This window comes from Mirounga angustirostris, unplaced genomic scaffold (genome assembly GCF_029215605.1).
Source record: "Mirounga angustirostris isolate CCGP_5_RB_7025 unplaced genomic scaffold, mMirAng1.0.hap1 SCAF_3, whole genome shotgun sequence".
NCBI lineage: Eukaryota > Metazoa > Chordata > Mammalia > Carnivora > Phocidae > Mirounga > Mirounga angustirostris.
The window spans coordinates 101,364,132-101,376,655 of record NW_026991711.1 but is presented as its reverse complement, the minus strand read 5'-3'; the positions used below and the strand labels follow the sequence as shown (position 1 = coordinate 101,376,655).

At 48.1% G+C, this 12,524-nt stretch overlaps 1 long non-coding RNA gene and 1 pseudogene across 1 annotated transcript in view; one reads left to right on the top strand and one right to left on the bottom strand.

The window, feature by feature from the left end:
- LOC123839476 (uncharacterized) overlaps positions 1–12,524 on the bottom strand; it is a 168,953-nt gene that overhangs the window by 42,739 nt on the left and 113,690 nt on the right. The window lies entirely within an intron of this gene.
- LOC123839475 (large ribosomal subunit protein uL1-like) lies at positions 4,635–5,311 on the top strand (annotated as a pseudogene).

The following is a 12,524-nucleotide window of genomic DNA, read 5'->3' as shown; positions in this document are numbered from 1 at the left end:
TGTTCAGGTTGGGCTGGGTGCACTGAACTTTTGGTACTAAACCTGCCAGAAAAATCGATCTGTCACCTGTCCCAACCCCTTAGACTCCTGCTGTCTCTTAGCGACGTGTGGTCAATCCAGGTGTTGTATTATATTGCAGCTTTCCTGGTTGCAAAGTGAACAATGATCCTTACCAGATAACACACAGGCTGAGTTAGTACCAGCTCACATCGTCAAAATTCTTTAGGGATGTGTCTACTGAGCAATTTCTGGTACCACAGCAGGTAGGTGAGGGAAATATTTAAGGGCCTGTGGGATTTGCTTTACCACCTAAATCATGCCTATTTCGTGACTGCTTTCTTTGTCTATAAAAGAGACCGCAGAATAGGGTTCAGGTAAGGGAAGGACCACCCCGGGCCTGGAAGGAAGACTGAGAGTCTGACCCTTTGGTCAGCCTCTTTTTCTTGGATTGTGATAGACGGTTCGCCACCACCAACTCTTTTTATCTTTTGAGTAACACTTTTGATATAGTTGGGGGGGAGATTTCAAAAGTAATACATGCTTACTTTAGGTAATTAGAAAAGTCCAGAATATACAAGGTGAAAAATACAAATCATCCATAATCCTGCAGTCTAGTTATAACAACACTGCCATTTCGTATATGTACTTGTGGTCATAGATGGTATGTAGGTTGGTAGGTAGGTAGACGCACAAGCCAGAACATCGTTACATTTGGCTGTGCCAAGACAATGGAGTTCTTGACTCTCCAGAAGAGTGGGTTGCAAGGGGTCATTCTCAGACTAGCAACATAGGCATGCCTTGGGAACTTTTTAGTAATACAAATTTTCAGGCCTACCTCAGACCTCTTGGGAGTAAGAGTCTGGGGGCGGGCCCAGAGATGTCTCATTTAACCAGCCTTGCAGGTGATTCTCATGTATACTAAAGTCCGAGAACTACTGCTCTATAACTCACCTGACCCTCTGAACTACTGACCCATTCTGACCCCTTCCCCATCTGCTATATGGGATTGCCAGAAAAGATTCTCAATTTAGCTCATTGGAGTTTAAACTTAGTCCAAGCCAATCATTTATACAGTCCATTTAGGTTTAACTTTGTCTTCTTGGGACAACTGCTCAGTCTTTCAGATTTTTTCCCTGTCAAATTTATCCAGCTCCTCTCAAGACGGTGTCTGGGAATGTGGGCTTTGCCTGTCCATGTCCACAGGGCTAGAGGGACACCTGGCCTTGTGCTGATGTTCCCCTCGGTGCTGAGTGCTGGTGCTGAGAGATAGCTGGCCTGATCTCATCTTTGGACATTCTGCAGGCATTTGCCCCGACATTTGTGACCGCAGACATATTTGTGACCACTGACACATTTGTGACAATCCTGTTCTTTCTCAGATTGTCCGGGGGCCAGGGGCCTCCCTCTGCTATCTAGGTCTTTCCATAGCTCCAGCAGTTACTGTAGACCCCTGAGTTTCTGCCACATCTTCTATCTACTCTTAACTGGCTTGGCTCCCTCATGCTGTCACCTGTCCATGTCCTAACTTGGGGTCCATACCCTAAGGGGATGCTCGCTGGACTCAGCCATGTCTCTCTGCCTTATTGGTCACGTGCCTTGAGCTTGCCTTGCACAGTGGTCTCTGCCCTGAGTACCCAGAGGAGACTAGGTGAAGGTTCTGTCTGCCCATGGTCCCTCTAGCTCAGGGGGCATAGCTTCTTCTCCCTCAAATCTCCCCAACTCTGTGTCCACTTTTCTTCCCTCTAATCTCTTATGCAAAGCCACTGATGTGTTGAATGACCCTCTTTTCCTAGTTCCCAGCTTTCAAGCTCATCTCAGGTGTAAATGCCTATTTTGAATGTCAAAAGCTAAAGAGTAATTTTTTCTCTTGGCATCTGTAATCATGCCTGGCCTCGAGGCAGATGGATGTAGGAAGGCAAAAGAGAAAAACACAACAATATGTTTCCAAATCTTACCCTCTTTTCATAATCAAATATATACACAACGTTCACATAATTTGGATTCTGCTGCACGTACTTTGTGATGGGTCTTTTTTTTTTGTCACTTATCCATATGCCATGAACACTATTTCCATGTCATTAAATACTTTTCTACAACATGACTTTTAATGGCTCTGAGGAATTCAATTAAATGTGTGGTGGGAAGGAAATTACATTGCTATTTTCAAAGCTATTGGCAGTTCGTCTTGGTTTCTCTGGGGCATGGTAGCACAATTTATTTAAGAGAGAAATTATTATTATTATTAGTAGTATTTTAAAGATTTTATTTATTTATTTGAGAGAGAGAATGAGAGAGAGAGAGAGCAGGAGAGGGGGGAGGGTCAGAGGGAGAAGCAGACTCCCTGCCGAGCAGGGAGCCCGATGCGGGACTCGATCCCGGGACTCCAGGATCATGACCTGAGCCGAAGGCAGTCGCTTAACCAACTGAGCCACCCAGGCGCCCAAGAGAGAAATTATTATTTTGTTTTAATTGGGATAAAAGAAACACTTTAATGAGCCTTTTGATTATACAAAGGCAAGAAGTAATGCCTTCACTGGAGCCAATGTTTTAGGCGAAGAAGGAGGTAAATGGTGGTGAAAAAGTTGTCTCCTTGAGTTGTTCTGATGGTTGTAGAGTTTTGGCTTCCTTTGGGAGTTTGGAGTCAGGGTTTGCAGCCTAGGATGCAGGAAAGGGAGGAGGACTTGGATACAAGTAAAAATGAACTCCAAAAGGTGGAAGTGGGCCAGTACAGAGAGGTGAGATGGTCAGCAAGAAGTCCATTGCGCTGAGGCACAAAAGATGGATTTAGGAATATTGATGTCTCACTTTGACATGTTTTATTTTCCTGTCTTGTCTTCTTTTATCATAAAAATCAAGGAAAGACTATTGCACACACAGTTGCACACCCCATTGATGCCTTGAGAAATGAAGGAAGGGGGATGTTTTCATGTTTGCAGTGAAGTGGAAGGAGGGTAGAAATATGGCCAAAAGACATTAGACATTGAGAGCAGCATGAATCAGGGGGTGTCAGCTACCTCCAACCACTGCAGCTACTCCCACAGATTATGAGAAACATTCAGGAATCCCTGTGTCATAAAGATTGAGAAGTCCAGTTATTTTATTTGAGTATTAAATAACAGGGTGACCACACAAGGCTGGAAAGCCTGGGACACTTTAACCATAAGTGTATATTAGTTTGTTTAAACATGTCTTATTTGGGCTATTTTTTTCCCATTTTCTGCTGTCATTCATAACACTGATATAAGCAGCCTTATAGATAAAGTTTGGGTATATTAGTCATTGTGTCCCTGGGGCAAATTCCCTGAAGTGGGATTGCTTGGGTGATGGAATGCCCATTTCAAAGACTTGTGATGTAGAACAAATTTGTTTTCAGTCTTTGAATTTCCCAGAAGAACCTGTAGGGTCATGAATCTATCAGAATCACTACTTTGCTTGTTGTCTGTGAACCAGACGGAGGATTCCGGGTGTTTGGAGGAATGCCTATGTCCTGAGTTCAAATCCTCACACCCACTTACGGCCTGGGAAACACTGGGTGAGTCAGATCTCTCTCTCTCTCTCTCAGATTTTCCTCACTTCAAAAACAAAGATGATTCAGTATCAACCTCCTAGGTTTGATTTCATGGAAATTACGTTTAGAAAGTTCATAGAATTTTATAGATACTAAAAATCCATAGATACTAAAAATACTGAATTATCTGCCCTTTTTGTTCATAGTGAGAGAGACTTGAAGATTTCAGTGTTTTTGTCTCCGCAGCTCCAGAAAGGGAAGAAACATAAGCCATGTGGAACCTGCTTGCTCGGGTGTCCTCTGCCAGCCATTAGCCTGAGTAATTTGATTCAAGGATATTTATGACCCACTTTCTGAAAAGCTGCCGCCCAGGCGGTGCTGTTTCTTATGTTCCCTTGCCGAGAAACCAACGGACAAGTAGAAATTGTGTGTTCTGTAAAGGGGCAGGTAGGCTTCTCTGGAAATTCTGGAAAGTCCGCTGGGTAAACACACATCTGTTTCCCTAGGACTCACCAGGCTGGAGCCTGGGCGAGGGTTCCTCTTGTCCTCATTGGTGCTTCTTCTCTCAGACCCTCACTGGCAATCATTAGATCTCATCTGGCAGAGAGCAGGGGCCCTGCCTGTCTCTGAAACGCCTTTCTTTCATTAAGAATGAGTCATGTTCAGTATGGCCGGCTGGTACCAGAGGAGCAGGAAGTGTTTGCAAATGAGCTCGTGCTCCTTGACACCTGCGAGGTCAAATCCCACACACAGACAAGAGTTGCTCAGGAGCATGTGTACAGGGCAAATCGGGAGGAGAAATCCATGATGGTCCTATCTCTCTAGCTCCCCGATGTCACTGTGGAGGCTTTTTACAGACGTTCTTCCATCAGGGCTGGGCCTGGGGGGGTGGCTGAAGGAGGTGCATCACGCTCTGCAGGGGTGGATCCCATCTTTATTTAAAATTCTAGAATTTTGCTTCTCATGGATTTTTTTTGGCATGGATTTTGATTAAAAGATACTGCTCTATTGGATTGAATGGTGTCCCCCTCCTCAAGTTCAGAACCTTAGAACGGGACCTGATTTGGAAACAGAGTCTTTGTGGCTGTAGTCTGTTAAGATAGGGTCACACGGACTCTCTTTTCCGGTTACTGCGGTGTGAAGAACCATGAGCAGCAAAGTCTCCCGAGACACCCTGTGCGAGGCGGTGCGGGAAGCCCTGCACGGGAACCAGCACAAGCGCCGGAAGTTTTTGGAGATGGTGGAGCTGCAGATCAGCCTGAAGAACTCTGACCCTCAGAAGGACAAATGCTTCTCGGGCACCATCAGGCTTAAGTCCACTCCCTGCCCCAAGTTCTCTGTATGTGTTTTGGGGGATCAGCAGCACTGTGATGAGGCCAAGGCAGTGGATGTTCCCCAAATGGACATTGAGGCGCTGAAGAAACTCAACAAGAATAAGAAACTAGTCAAGAAGCTGGCCAAGAAGTATGATGCCCTTTTGGCTTCAGAATCTCTGATCAAGCAGATCCCATGAATCCTGGGCCCAGGCCTGAATAAGGCTGGCAAGTTCCCTTCCTTGCTGACCCACGATGAGAACGTGGTGGCCAAAGTGGATGAAGTGAAGTCCACCATCAAATTCCAGATTGGAAGAAAGTGCTGTATCTGGCAGTGGCTGTTGGCCATGTGAAGATGACAGATGATGAGCTTGCGTACAACATCCACTTAGCGGTCAATTTCCTGGTGTCCTTGCTCAAGAAGAATTGGCAGAACGTCCGGGCTTTATATATCAAGAGCACCATGGGCAAGCCCCAGCTCCTGTACTAAGGCACAGCTCAATAAATCCTAGTGCTACCGTTAAAAAAAAAGACAGGGTCACACGGGAGTAGGGCAATCTCTAAGTCCAGGGACTGGTGTCTTTATGCGAGGACCATGAGATACACAGAGACACAAAATGGAAGACCCACACGTGAAGACAGAGGCGGAGACCAGAGCGATGCAGTGACAAACCAAGGAAGGCCAAAGATGGCGGCAACCAGCAGAAGCTGGGAAGAGGCAAGGCAAGCTTCATCCTTAGAGCTGTTGGGGGAAGAACAGCCCTGCTGACACCCTGACTTCTGACTTCTAGCCTCCAGAACAGTGACAGAATCAATTTCTGGTGTTTGGAGCTCTCCAGTCTGTGGGACTTTCTAATGGCAGCAGACCAAGGAAACTACCGCGAGTGCATGAAAATACAATTTATCTCGATTGCAGAGTTTTTTAGCGCCCTCTTAAATTCTGTACCTGCGTTGAATGCCTTTCTCTCCTTACCCTAGTGGCGTCTCTGTCCTCTCCTTTATCTCTTCTTAACAACCCAAGGAGGAACACACAGAAGAAAATTGTCTATGGGCTCCTTCCAATATGACATATACGATACATGAATGATATTAATGTGACTTATTTTGAATCCTCAGTTGGCAAGGTCTGAACATATCCAGGCTGTGGATATTTATGTCCAGGGATATTTGTTCACGTAAAAATACTTATTAGGCCCAGACAGTGTCAGAAACTGTGCTGGCTGACAACAGCAAAATACACAATCTCTGCCTTTAAGGAGTTCATGGTTTAGAAAGGGAGATAAGAGAGAGACACAAGCATCACAGAAAGGGGTGGTGCAAAGCAGGGGTCGTGCTCCCCCAGAGGTTTTTGTCTGCCCCACAATCCTTCCAGGCCCTTCACAAGAAACTCTCTAGATCCACTCCTTCTCATCCATGGGGCAAGAGTTGAAAGCTGAATGTCTCCTTTGCCCTGTTCCCTTCCTCCTGATTCCCAGTAGGTGTGGGCCTCCTGGTGTTCTGCCAACACCTCTTCTCTCTTGGCCAAGGTTGTGAGAGAGGAGATCAGGCCCATGATGATGTCAGAAAAACTCCCGGAGCCAGGAGACCCACGCCAGGGTTCAGAAAGAGCGTTGTCAAAATAGAACTAAGAATACACATTCTTTGGGAATGGTGGGGTAAGGCTAGGGCCCTGGAGTGGGCCTCAGAGTTCAAGGGCCACTGGGTGTCTACTGGTAGTAACAGGATAAATCAGATCTCTGCTGGCTTGGAGAGCCAGCTGGGAAGGAAGGGCAAGAAGGAAGAAACAGGCTAATGGTCCCATGAGCCTGGGATTCATGGGTGATGCCATACTGGAAGAAGAACAACAGAGAAAAGAGGGATGGGCCGTAGCTCTGGTGCATGATTTTCCCAGCTGGAGAAAACTCAGCCCTCTTGGAACCAGCTGTATCTAAAGCCATTTGCCTTAGTGATGCAAGTTAAAAATAGTGGTAATTGCCAGCTCCCTGAGTGTGACCAATTATTACCATTATTATAATTGGACTGGAAATTAACCCACTGTATATGGAAGCCACAACATATCCAAACTTGTTTCAGGCCAGCTGGTGTAGAAATGCTAATGTTAGCGTGGTTGGTGTGTTCTTGGAAGAACTCAAAGAAGAGGTGGGAGGTGGGGGGGACAGTGGCGGCTGCAGCCCTTGCTTCTTCCCAGCCTCTGCAGCACATCTGAAATCCAGAGCAATGAGAAGCTGTGCCACGGGGCTGACTGGCTTTGCCCCTCCTGGCGAAGCGACATCCAGCCTGACTGTCCCCACGTGTTCACCTGTTCTCTGGCGGAATGGGTGTGTGAAGGCATGTGTGTGAAAGACACGAGTTGTGTCTTCCCACAATGGCAGCTTTATCCAATCATAAAGCAAAGTTAAATCACAATGATAAAGCACGTTCAGGATTCCAAACTCAATGACAAGTCACCATGGGATTAAACTTGGCTTCTTACACAGCATACAGAGCAGGACAGAGACAAGCCACACAACAAAGATAACAGAAGGGCGCAGGAAGTGAACGAACCCAACACAAAGTCAGTCTGGGGGCGTGCAGTTGAGATAAGGCCTCGCCACTTACTGCTTCTGATGTTCACGCAGGGAAAGCTCTCAGTTCTGTTTGGAGATCCATTGGGCAGAGCCTTCGGCAGCAGTTGCCTTTTTTAAGTGGTCAGACATAGAGGGGTCATGTCTGAAGAGTCTGACGGTTTGCTACCCAAATCCTTCCCTTTGTAAAGGGATTTCATCAGTTTTGGGTGTCTGCAGACCTCCTCTGTTCTGCTTGTTATCAGTTCTGGGTGTCAGCTGACTTTGGTCCCGGTGATATCTCCTAGCTGCAGTACCTTAACTGCTTGCATCATTGCTTGACCGGGCGGGCCCCTGCTTGACATGAGAGACTCCATTTTTCTCTCTATAGGGTGCATGGCTATGAGCGTGAGGCCTGTGTGTTCTAGAGGGTCTGAAGAGGCCTGAGATCTCTGGGAACCCTAAACTAATTGAAATTCTGAGGTTCACATAGAAGATTTGTCCATTTTGGAAAACCAGACTTAATGGGAAGAAGTTGCCCTGCACAGTGTGGTAAGAAAGAACAGAGGAGATTTTTCTCCCTGGCAACTCTACAGGAGAGCCGGGACCAGGGTGAGGCCTGCAAGGCAAAATTTAAGGAGGATCTCACTCCCAGGTCCACACGAGTATAGTGTCAGCCCCAGCACAAACCTGAGAGTGAGGGCCTCCTTAAATTTTGTGCCCTAGCCCCAGTCCTACTCTCGGGAAGCCTGCCCCTGGTCCTTATTGGAGGGGTAGTGAGCAGGATGGCTGTCATGGGGGTGAACTAGGAGAGGACTTGGGAGGATGGAGGCTTTTGTGGCAACTGTTTGTTGCCTCCCCGGACATTCACTTCTCCTTCTTCCTTTGTAACAGGAGCCTGATTTTTATTTGGGAGTGGTGAGCAATAAACCTAGTTTAACAAATCCCATAAAAAGATATTTCCCAGGAGCCCTTGTACCTTACAGCTTGGTCATGAGACCAGGCTTCCCTCTTGGAAAGAGAAGCATAAATATATGCCACATGAGCAGGACAGGCTGCTTAAAAGGAGCTAAATAAACTGGAAAAACTTTTTTTTTTTTTTGCCATTTTGACTTTCCTCCTCCTTCTAGCCCGCAATTTGGAAGCTCCAAGGATATCTCGGATCATCAGTAACCTTGAGAATGGAAGCCACATGCTAGGAAGACACAGTAAAAAGAGAAATCTAGGTCCTGAATGACACTGTGGAGCTGTTAAAGATGCTGTTATTAAATCTCATACGAGACAGGTCTTTATAGATACAAAATCTATATCTCCGAGATAGCTCTGAGAAGAAGTAATTGGCTTCACTTCTTCTTCTTACAAAGGGCCACGCAGGAATTGAGACCCAGGGCTCTCTGAGTCCAAGTCCAAGCTGCTAAGGGCAGCTACCTTGTATCACTGTGAGGCAAGAGTACTCACGGCTAAGCTTTGGGAAACAAGCTGTATGGGTGTCTGTTTGGGGCAGAGCTGACAGTCAGCCCCTTTCTTGACCCGGCTTTTGTTCCCATTAAGGGCCCCTGAGCAGCTTGTGCTCCCTAAACCTGAAGCCTGCTCAGGGGCTCTGCTGTCTCCCTACCTCCGTAGGCCAGGCCCAAGACGTCAGCCTCCCTCCTGGGGCCTTCGAGCTCTCAGCTTCCAGGAGGCCACCTGCACATGCTGATCCCGGCCAAGGGTTTTCTGATCCAACTTCCACACACTCAAATAGATTAGGATTCCATGAAATATTGATGCCTTTTCCTATGGTCTGGGGAAATCTGTATCTATCCAGATCAGCCAGGCTGACTGATAAATCAGGCTGAGGGGAGGCACTCTTTTGTTCCACTGCTTTGCCCTTCACTGACAGGAGAGGGAGAGGAGTCCTGGCTGGAGCACGCTCAGGTTTCCAGGGCAGCTCAGGACCAGCAAGGCTGCCCAAGGACAGGTTCTGTGGGGGGTGGCTGGGAAACAGGACTGTTCTTAGGAAAACCGTTCAGCCAATAGACAGGACAGGGCCTATCTTGTGTAACTTGAGCCCCCCGCCCCCTGTCATATCCCAGGTCCCCCAACTTCCCACTTCTTTTCTGCCCCCAGATACTCAGGTCGCTGCTGATGTCAGAAAGTAATTCCTTTCCTCTTGAGGACTTTGAGATCTTCAGCAGGCTCCCCAGCCTGGCTGAAATTGTGGATTGTGTTTATCTTTGTGTTCAGGCTTGCTGATCACACACAGAGCTGATGGTGGGGGAGGGGGTATGAGAGACAAGGGAAGAGAAAGTTCAAGTGCATAGTTTGGCTCAAAGGGCAAGGAAGGGATGAAGTGAGGTGGGCCACGAGAGAATTCTCCTTCCTGGTACACGTCAAATGGGGGACATCAGCACTTCCTGGTTCTATAGCAGCTTCCGGCCTTTGGACTCAAACTGGGCTCTGCAGATTTTGGACTTGTTGGACTGCATAATTATATGATCCAATTTTCAATGACACACCTCTCTCTCTCTCTCTCCATATATATATATATATATATGTATGTATGTATATATATATATATATTCTATTGATTCTGTTTCTCTGGGAAACCCTAATACACACTGTCAAGAAGCATCCCCATGGTGACCCAAATTAAAGGGCCATCACTAACCTAATTATAACTGCCAAGGGACAGCCAAACTGCCATGGGGTAGCCAATAGGGCTAAGGAACACATGTGGAAATTTCCAGAATTATCTGACATAAATCTTTAGGAAGGGTAGCTTGTTTCCTTAGTGTGAGAGCTAAGGAAATATTTCCAAGCCCTTATGGTAGGCTGAACAACATCCCCCTAAGGATGTCCACCTCCTAATCCTCAGAACCTATGAATGTGTTAACTCACAAGGGCAAAAGGGACTTTGCAGATGTCATTAAGGATCTTGAGATGGAGAGACTGCTCTGGATGGTCCAGGTGGGCCCAATGTAACCATAAGGGTCCTTATAAAGAGGTAACAAGAGGGTCAGAGGAGGGGGCAAGAGACATGGCAATGAAGCGGAGGTTGCAGAGGTGTGCTCTGAAGATGGACAAAGGGGCCGTGAGCCAAGGCAGGCGGGTGGCCTCCAGAAGACAGAAAAGGTCAGAGAGACTAGTACGGGTTATAGCTGGCAAATATGTTACTGCCCCCGGGGCAGCGCGGGACGTGAAGAAGTCAGCCTGTGGCCGACACTGAGGTTGTGCAGCCCTCCCCACTGCCATGCACTGACTGACGCACTGAGAACGCAGGGGGAATATGGATACACACGGGCGAAGTCATGGTGTGACTACCAAATGCAGCCTAACTGACCCAAGCGTCAGCTGCGTCCTCTGTGGGCGCCTCAAAACGGTGCATGTAAGGACCAGGAGCCTGGGCACTTTTTGGAGACACTTAGGGTTTTCAAGGAAGGCAGGTCTATCTCACCAATGGTAGGGACTGGTGTAGGGACCGCTCTCCCGGCCCAGGATTGTGTTTGATGCCAACACAGGACTGGACCAGGCGGCGTGCCTACCTGCTGTGGACGCTCTGGTGTACTGTGAGGGTGGCCTGAGAGAGCCCGGCTAGGCAGCCAGACGACAGCCCAAGCTGTCAAGGTCACTGGGGACGGAGGCCGTCCTTCTGTTTTTTAGCTCCCCACCCACCCTATAGGTTTCCTAAGTTTGGCTTGGCTTCCCAAATAATCGGATTTTCACATTCTGTCTTTATGTTTTCTTTAACTATTTTTAGATCCTTTGATTCTGCTTAGTTGGCCGCTGCTCTTCCCCCAAATACTTGAAGAACTTCCAATTCGGCATTTCGGCGGAGGCCAGGACTTGGGGCTGGGAAGCGGGCCCCCTTCCCACCGCAGCTCCCTGCTCTGCCCAGTGAGGCCGGAGGCCCACAGGCGGCCTTCCCGGCGGCGGGAACGAGCCAGCCCAGGCTTTCTCACCGGCCACCGGCGGGGTGGGGCGGGGAGGCGCCAGCTGTGGATGCAGCCCACGGCCTCGCTGAGGGTGGCCCTGCAAGGCTTTTCTCCAGAGAACCGCCACGGCCCTTCTAAAGCTTCTCTGTGCCAGTGGGCCAAACAGGACGGACGCCATGGCACAGAGATGGGTTTTTTATTTTTTAGTTTTTTTTTATTTTAGAGAGCACGGGCGAGCACACACAGAGGGGGCGGCGCAGAGGGAGAAAGAATCTCAAGCAGACTCTGCTCTGAGCGCGGAGCCCCACGCAGGGCTCCATCCCAGGACCCTGAGATCATGACCTGAGCCGAAATCAAGAGTCTGACGCCTAACTGACTGCATCACGCCGGTGCCCCCCAGAGATGGCTTTTAAACTCCTGTGACATTTCAATACTACTTAATGATCTCTCAGTCACCTGGGGTATTCCTTCTCCAAAGCCTGGCACCCGTTGGTGGCTGCCTGGGCTCCACTCCTACCTTTGGCTCCTACCACCTGCGTGACTGTACTGCTCTGGGGCCTCAGGGATCTCTTCTGTAAAATGGGTCTAATAATAATAGTGTCTACCGCCTGATACCGCTGTGAGGATTAAATGCGTCAATATCTATATAAAACACTTAGGACTGTGCCTGACACATAACACACACTGGGGAGGTTGTTGGCGGTTACTTGGGCCAAACCTCTGCAGCTTTCCCCCAGCTCCCATCTCCAGCCCTGAGCCTGGATTCTCAGGCAATGACGTTACTGTTTTCACTGCTGAGGAAACAGAGGCCTCGGCTACAAAGGATCTGGACTCCACTCCACTTCAAAGATTTATATTTCATGAATTTGCATCCCCTCCTTCCTGATCTCAAAGGGCAAAGGGCCCCTCCTCTTGGCCAGTGCTAACGCTCTATTTGTGGCCTGAATTCCTGCTCTTCCCGTCTCCTAAGTCTGGGTCTCCGGGGCGGCCATGCCCTGGGTCACTTCCCTTCAAGGCCACACTTCTTAATTGCAAAGGAAGTGGTAGTTAAAAGACATTCATGGTAGAAAAAAATACAAAGCACTAAAAATAAAAATCACCCAGAATCCCATTTAACTGGCCCCTCTACACCCCGTTGCCACCTGCACAAGATGATCTATTCGTGGATTTCAACACACCATTTCTCTGCTTCAGAACTTTGCAAGGTTTTCTCCACTTCCGGCAGAAGCAAGTTTATCCTCCTTGG